The 6,587-nt window shown below is 37.5% G+C and overlaps 1 pseudogene; it reads left to right on the forward strand.

The window, feature by feature from the left end:
• The first annotated feature begins 2,897 nt into the window (after positions 1–2,897).
• Positions 2,898–5,572, forward strand: LOC101359475 (NEDD4-like E3 ubiquitin-protein ligase WWP1 pseudogene; annotated as a pseudogene).
• Positions 5,573–6,587: the final 1,015 nt, after the last annotated feature.

The following is a 6,587-nucleotide window of genomic DNA, read 5'->3' on the forward strand; positions in this document are numbered from 1 at the left end:
TAATTGACCCTCAGTGCAGTTTTATTCAAAACAACGTGCTGATTTTAATAGGAAGTCTGCAGACTCAGCAGGGTAAAATGAGCAGATGTGTTCCAAGGCATTCTTCTGAAAAATCAATGTACAGTGTGCATGATGTTAGGTTTCAATTGGACAAATCAATAAGTTCTGGATGTACATAGCTTTGTGATTCTTGTGATTATCCTCAGGAAGAATATAATACGATCTATTTTTTCACATTTATCTAAAATGTGAAAAATGTTCACCTTAATTTAAAATTCCATTACTAAAGTTATTTCTGTAATCCCTGGAGATTTTTTAAACGTGAATGCAAAGTCGTGAAAAGAACTCTGATCTTAGAGTCAGAAAACCTTGTTTTCAAACAGTTCTGACACTAGCTCTGCCATTAGTATACTGAACTTACAGACACACAACTTTACTTTCATAAATGTGTTACTTTATTTTCTTAATTTATTTATTATTAATGATTTTTTTAATGAATAACACATGCACGTTGTACAAAAGTCAAAAGGTACAGAAATTTTTACAAAGTCAAACATCAGCCTACTGTCTGTGTGTCAGCAAGGTGTCTTCCCAGAGACAACCATGGTTGGGACTTTCTGACATATTCCTGGAGAGACATTCTATATGCATCAATGTACATATAAAACTGAATACCTATCTATTGAACTTTGTAAAGGCCATGCTTTACTAAGCACTGTTCCACAGCTTAATTTTTTCGTAAGTTATACTATTTTGGAGATTGTATCTATGAGTCAGAATCGACTCCATGGCAGTGGGTTTGGTTTTGATTTTTTGGATCTCAGCATTCACATTAACTACAATCCTAACCCTGAGACTGACTCTATTTCACTGTATGGAGTTACCATAATTTATTTAACCAGTTACTTATTAATGGACATTTAGGTTATTTCAATAGAGTGCAGCTCTCCTCTGAAACGTGGGGTTGCCATGAGTTGGAATCGATTTGATGGTGACAGGTTTGGTTTTCTGTTTTAGGTTATTTCTAATCTTTTTCTATATTAGGCAATGTTATAATGAATATTCTTATGTACACATTTTGGAGGGGTTTACCGGCATCATATTAGATGTATGGATTCTAAAAAATTGAATTTTGAGTGCAAGTGCATTTAATAATTTGATGTGTAGGCCGAAATTCCTTCATAGAATTTACACTAATTTACACTTCCTTCAACAATGTTTGATAGTGCCAGTCTTCTTCATCACTCCAAAACAGCGTGGTATCAAATTATTTGATCAAATATTTGAAAGAAAGGTATCCTATGACTATTATGTACATATACCTTATGATGAATAAGTATGGCCATTTTTTCTGTTTAAAGGCTATTAGAAGTATTCCTTTTGTTGTGGTTGTTGAAGTAACTGTTTCTATCCAGTCTTCTATTAGGATCTTGTTGTTGTTGCTCTTTTCTCATTTTTCCCATGAGTTTTTTATATATTAAAGAAATTAGGTCTTTTTGATATGTTGAAAATATTTTCCCTAATTCTTCTTCTTTTTTTTTTTTTTTTTTAGTTTTGTATTTGTTGATTTGTTTTTCATTTGGATTTATTTTTAATGTAATCACAGCTCTCATCATTGATTTATTGTTTCTGAGTTGTGTGCTGAAATTTTAAGGCCTTCTCCATTATAGGATTTACTTAAAAATTAACATACACTCCTAAAATATTTTTTATTAATTTGATTTTTACATTTAAAGCTTGGCTCTATCTAGAAAGATACCTTGGGACTCTCATAGACATACCATGTTAGTTTTCCATTTGAGGGCAATTGATGAGCATATTTAATTGAACCAGATTTCAGTAAAGATACCCTGATCTTGAATTGTTACACTCTTTTTCCAAAGATTTGGTTCGGGAAAAATTCACTTTGTCAAGATATGTAGGCCCCAAAAAACCAACACAAATGTGAAATTATTTATAAAGCACAAGATATATCCTGTACTATTCAGAATTCTTATTTGTAAGCAGTAGAATCCAGTCTAGCTATTTTAATTTCTGAAAATGAGTATTAATTAGCTCAAAGAGCCACAAAGAAAATCAATGATCCTGTTCTGGACCTACCTCGACCAGAACATGCCCAACCAAATCATGGCAGCCACTCTAATGAAAACACCACTCCATCACTGCTTGGCACCGATGAAGCTTGGACTGGTCACTAGGGGTTCCACGACTGCCAGCTCCAAAAACAGATGCCCCTGGCACAGCCCTTCTTGACGACGTCACATGAGGCCACTTTCTCATAGCGCTCATTTCCAGGTCTTTCAGAAGCACCACTGATTTGTGGAAGCTAAATCGTCTAGCTAATTATAAGAGAGATTGAATGAGCATTTTCTGTTTCCCTCCTTGGAAACATAGGAAATTACCAAATGTAAGGAGGGTGTCCAAAAACACAACAAATGTCCATTTCACATCCGTTAGTTAAATCCTCACTACAAGCCTATGCAGTAAGGGGACTTTATAATTTTGTCTCCATTTTACAGATGAGGAAATAAGAGTCCAGAGAGTAAGTAAGAAATTAACATTTCTTTGTCATCCACTATACTAGATATTTCACACGTTTTCTCATTTAATCCTTACTAGTAAATGAGTAGGAGCCCTGGTGGCGCAGTGGTTAAGCGCTGGCTGCTAATCAAAAGGTCAGCGGTTCAGGAGGGTCGGGTGTCAGCGAGGGCGGCGTGCGGATTCAGAGTGGCCGCAGGCGGCCTGGGCGGCTCTCCCCGCCGCGCCCACTGCGAGATGGCGATCTTGGGCGCGGAAGGGTGAGGGCGCCCGCCGCAGGAGGAGGAGCCGCTACGTTGGCCATCGGGAGTCGACGGCTTCACATCGGGTTTGTCTCACTAAGACTATGAGCTGCATGAAGGAAGGAATCGTGTCTTGTACTCATCTTTGTATCCCCAGTGTCTGGCACAGTTCTTGGTACATAGCTTAAGCTGAATTTTGGGACATGGTCACTGCTTCACCAAGATCTGATACTAGTAATAACCACAGTTGAAGGTTTGAGTTACAGTTTCTAGCATCAAATTAAAAAGAAAAAAGAACTGGTTTGGAATAGCAATATATGCAGAAGTATCCGTAGGTAGAGAAATTAAGAAAACAGCAAAATACAGGAGTCCTTCTAACCTAAAATGGGATGAACAGCTAACGGGAAATGTGACCCAACAGTCTACACTGAAATTTCGAGTCTGGAGTCATCACACTTTAAAAGCAGATGCCACGTTGGGGAAAGCAACAATATATTTGAAACAAGCTTTGTTAAAACACAATAGAAAATTGGAAGGAGTGAAAGAACAATTAAAACTTTCCTTGGAAAACAAGAATGGTATAGTGCAAACTGGTGAATTGACAGTTGTACTTGATGAATTGGTGGTTGAGCAAGAAAATCTAGTAAACTGCAGCTCATCTCCAACCATAGAAATACAGCAAAACAGTGATGTCTCACATGAAAATGGAGAGCCTTCAGCAAGGACAACTACCAGGTTGGCTGTTGAAGGTACTAATGGAATAGATAATCATGTACCTACAAACACTCTAGTCCAAAACTCATGCTGTTCGTATGTAGTTAATGGAGACAACACATCTTCATCTCCGTCTCAGGTTACCGCCAGACCCAAAAATACACCAGCTCCAAAACCACTCACATCTTAGTCTGCCAGTGACACTGTTAATGGAAAGTAATCCTCATCTGCACCAACTGATAACATATCCTTTGTGGGGCCTGCAATAGTATCTGAAGAAACCACCTTGTCTTCAAATTGCACTGGTACTTCTGTTGAAGATCCTTCAGTTCAAGAAATACTGCCTTCCTCAGAAAACAATGAATGTCTTTCTTCTACCAGTGCAGCATTGGAATCAGAAGCTAGAAGTACATTAGACCCTGCCACCTCTAATTCAGGAAATAGTTCTGCTTTTGAAGCTGCCAAAATAAGACAATCAGATGGGTGTGTGGAACCTATATGGCAGCAGTCTGGAAATGCCAGCACAGAAACCTTGCCATCGGTGGGAACAGAGAAAAGATCCTCATGGTAGAACCTGTTGGGTGGATCATAATACCCGAACCGCCACGTGGGAGAGACCACAACCTTTACCTCCAGGTTGGGAAAGAAGAGTTGATGACCGTGTGAGAGTTTATTATGTGGATCATAACACCAGAACAACAACATGGCAGTGTCCTACCATGGAATCTGTTCGAAACTTTGGACAGTGGCAGGCTCAGTGGAACCAATTGCAGGAGGCTATGCAACATTTCAACCAACAATACCTCTATTCGGCTTCAACGTTAGATGCAGAAAATGATCCATGTGGGCCTTTGCCACCAGGCTGGGAAAAAAGACTGGATTCAATGGAAGGAGTTTATTTTGTGAATCATAACACAAAAACAACCCAGTGGGAAGAGCCAAGAACTCAAGGCCTACAGAATGAAGAACCCCTGCCAGAAGGCTGGGAAATTAGGTATACTCCAGAAGGCGTTAGGTACTTCATTGATCATAACACAAGAGCAATAACATTCAAAGATCCTCAAAACAGGAAGTCATCTGTAACTAAAGGTGGTCCACAAATTGTTTACAAACACAGCTTTAGGTGGAAGCTTGCTCACTTCTGGTATTTGTGCCAGACTAATGCACTAGCCAGTCACGTGAAGATCAATGTATCCTGGCAGACATTGTTTGAAGATTCCTTCCTACAGATTATGGCATTAAAACCCTATAACTTGAGGACACAATTATACATAATATTTCGAGGAGAAGAAGGACTTGATTATGGTGGTTTAGCATGAGAATGGTTTTTCTTGCTTTCACATGAAGTTTTGAACCCAGTGTATTGTTAATTTGAGTATGCTGGCAAGAACAACTACTGCTTACAGATAAATCCAGCATCAACCATTAATCCTGATCATCTTTCATAGTTCTGTTTCGTTGGTCGCTTTATCGCTATGGCACTTTTTCATGGAAAGTTTATCCATACTGGTTTCTCTTTACCATTCTACAAGCATATGCTAAGTAAAAAAAAAAAGTACTATTAAGGATTTGGAATCTATTGATACTGAATTTTATAACTCCCTTATCTGGGTAAGAGACAATAACATGGAAGAATGTGGCTTAGAAATGTACTCTTCTGTTGAGATGGAGATTTTGGGAAAAGTTACTTCTTGATCTGAAATTGGGGGGTTCTAATACCCTAGTGACTAGAGAACAAAGATGAACATATTGGTCTAGGACAAGAATGGCATTTTTCTTGAGTTCAAGAATAGACCAAAGCTTTCCTTGATGGTATCAATGAATTTCTTCCCCTTCAATGGCTGCAGTACTTGGATGAAAAAGAATTGGAGGTTATATTATGTGGCATGCAGGAAGCTGACTTGGCAGACTGGCAAAGAAATGCTGTTTACTGACCTTATACAAGAAACACCAAGCAAATCATTTGGTTCTGGCAGTTTTAATCGCTTGGATCTACCACCATATAAGAGTTACGAACAACTAAAGGAAAAGCTTCTTTTTGCAATAAGAGAGAGAGAGAAGGATTTGGACAAGAATGAATGTGGCTTCTTGTCTTGGAGGAGCGCTTGCATTTAAATACCCCAACCAAGAAAAATTACACAGATAGTGTATATAAGCTGTGCATTCTGTACAGGAATTGTCCAGACCTCTCAAAGTATAAATGTTTTCCGTTCTTCCACAGAAATATGCAAAAGAATTCATCCTTTCTACTTTATTTATTGTTCCCTTGAAGTGAAAAAGATCATCCTTAAATTTTGATTCAAGCAATGCTTTATTAAAAAATAAGTATATATCTATATAAGCATATATATGATAGTGGCTCTAGTTTTATAGAGCTCCAAGTGTATTAAACATGACAGCTATTCATTCAAAAAGATCTGGATTTGCTTTACCTTGTTTCTGTTATCCAGGGGGAAAAGTGCAAATTGCTCTATGCTGTTCTCCCTTACGCAACATCTGCTAAGGGTGTTTAGTTGCATGGCTGTCCAGGAAGGTATTAAAGGCTTAGGCCAGATCTTAACTTTGAGTGCATTAAGAAATGCTGCTGGCTTTTCTAAAGACAGGTGCTTGAACCTGTCAATTTGTTTTAAATAAATACAGTAGTTGGAAATTTTCCCTCTTTGCTACATCAGTAATACAGTCAAAGTAATGAATGAAACCATAACTTACATAAAATTCATGTATTAGAACCGATACCATTTAGCTTATTGTAGAGATTAGAAATAATTCATTGAGCAGCATAGAGGTTTGTTTACAGGTTACTTTGGATGCTAGGTATTTGTGGACTTAAAAAGAATCAGGCATTTCTGTACCCTTGTTTTTAAATCTGTGGTGTTCTTCAAATTTAACTCATAATAAATGGATGCAATTTGATACTTAGGAACATATTACAGTAAATGTGAACTTTGCTGCTAGTGTTTGTGTTCAGAGTTTCAGTTTTATAAAATCAGATGGATTGAAGAGTTACATAAGCATTTAAACAAATGAGACTAACAATTTTCTGTTAATGTTTAAATACTTCTTAAATTCATGAAATTTCTATGTATCTGAATT

This window comes from Trichechus manatus, unplaced genomic scaffold, assembly GCF_000243295.1.
Source record: "Trichechus manatus latirostris isolate Lorelei unplaced genomic scaffold, TriManLat1.0 scaffold00078, whole genome shotgun sequence".
In the NCBI taxonomy this organism is placed as follows: Eukaryota; Metazoa; Chordata; class Mammalia; order Sirenia; family Trichechidae; genus Trichechus; species Trichechus manatus.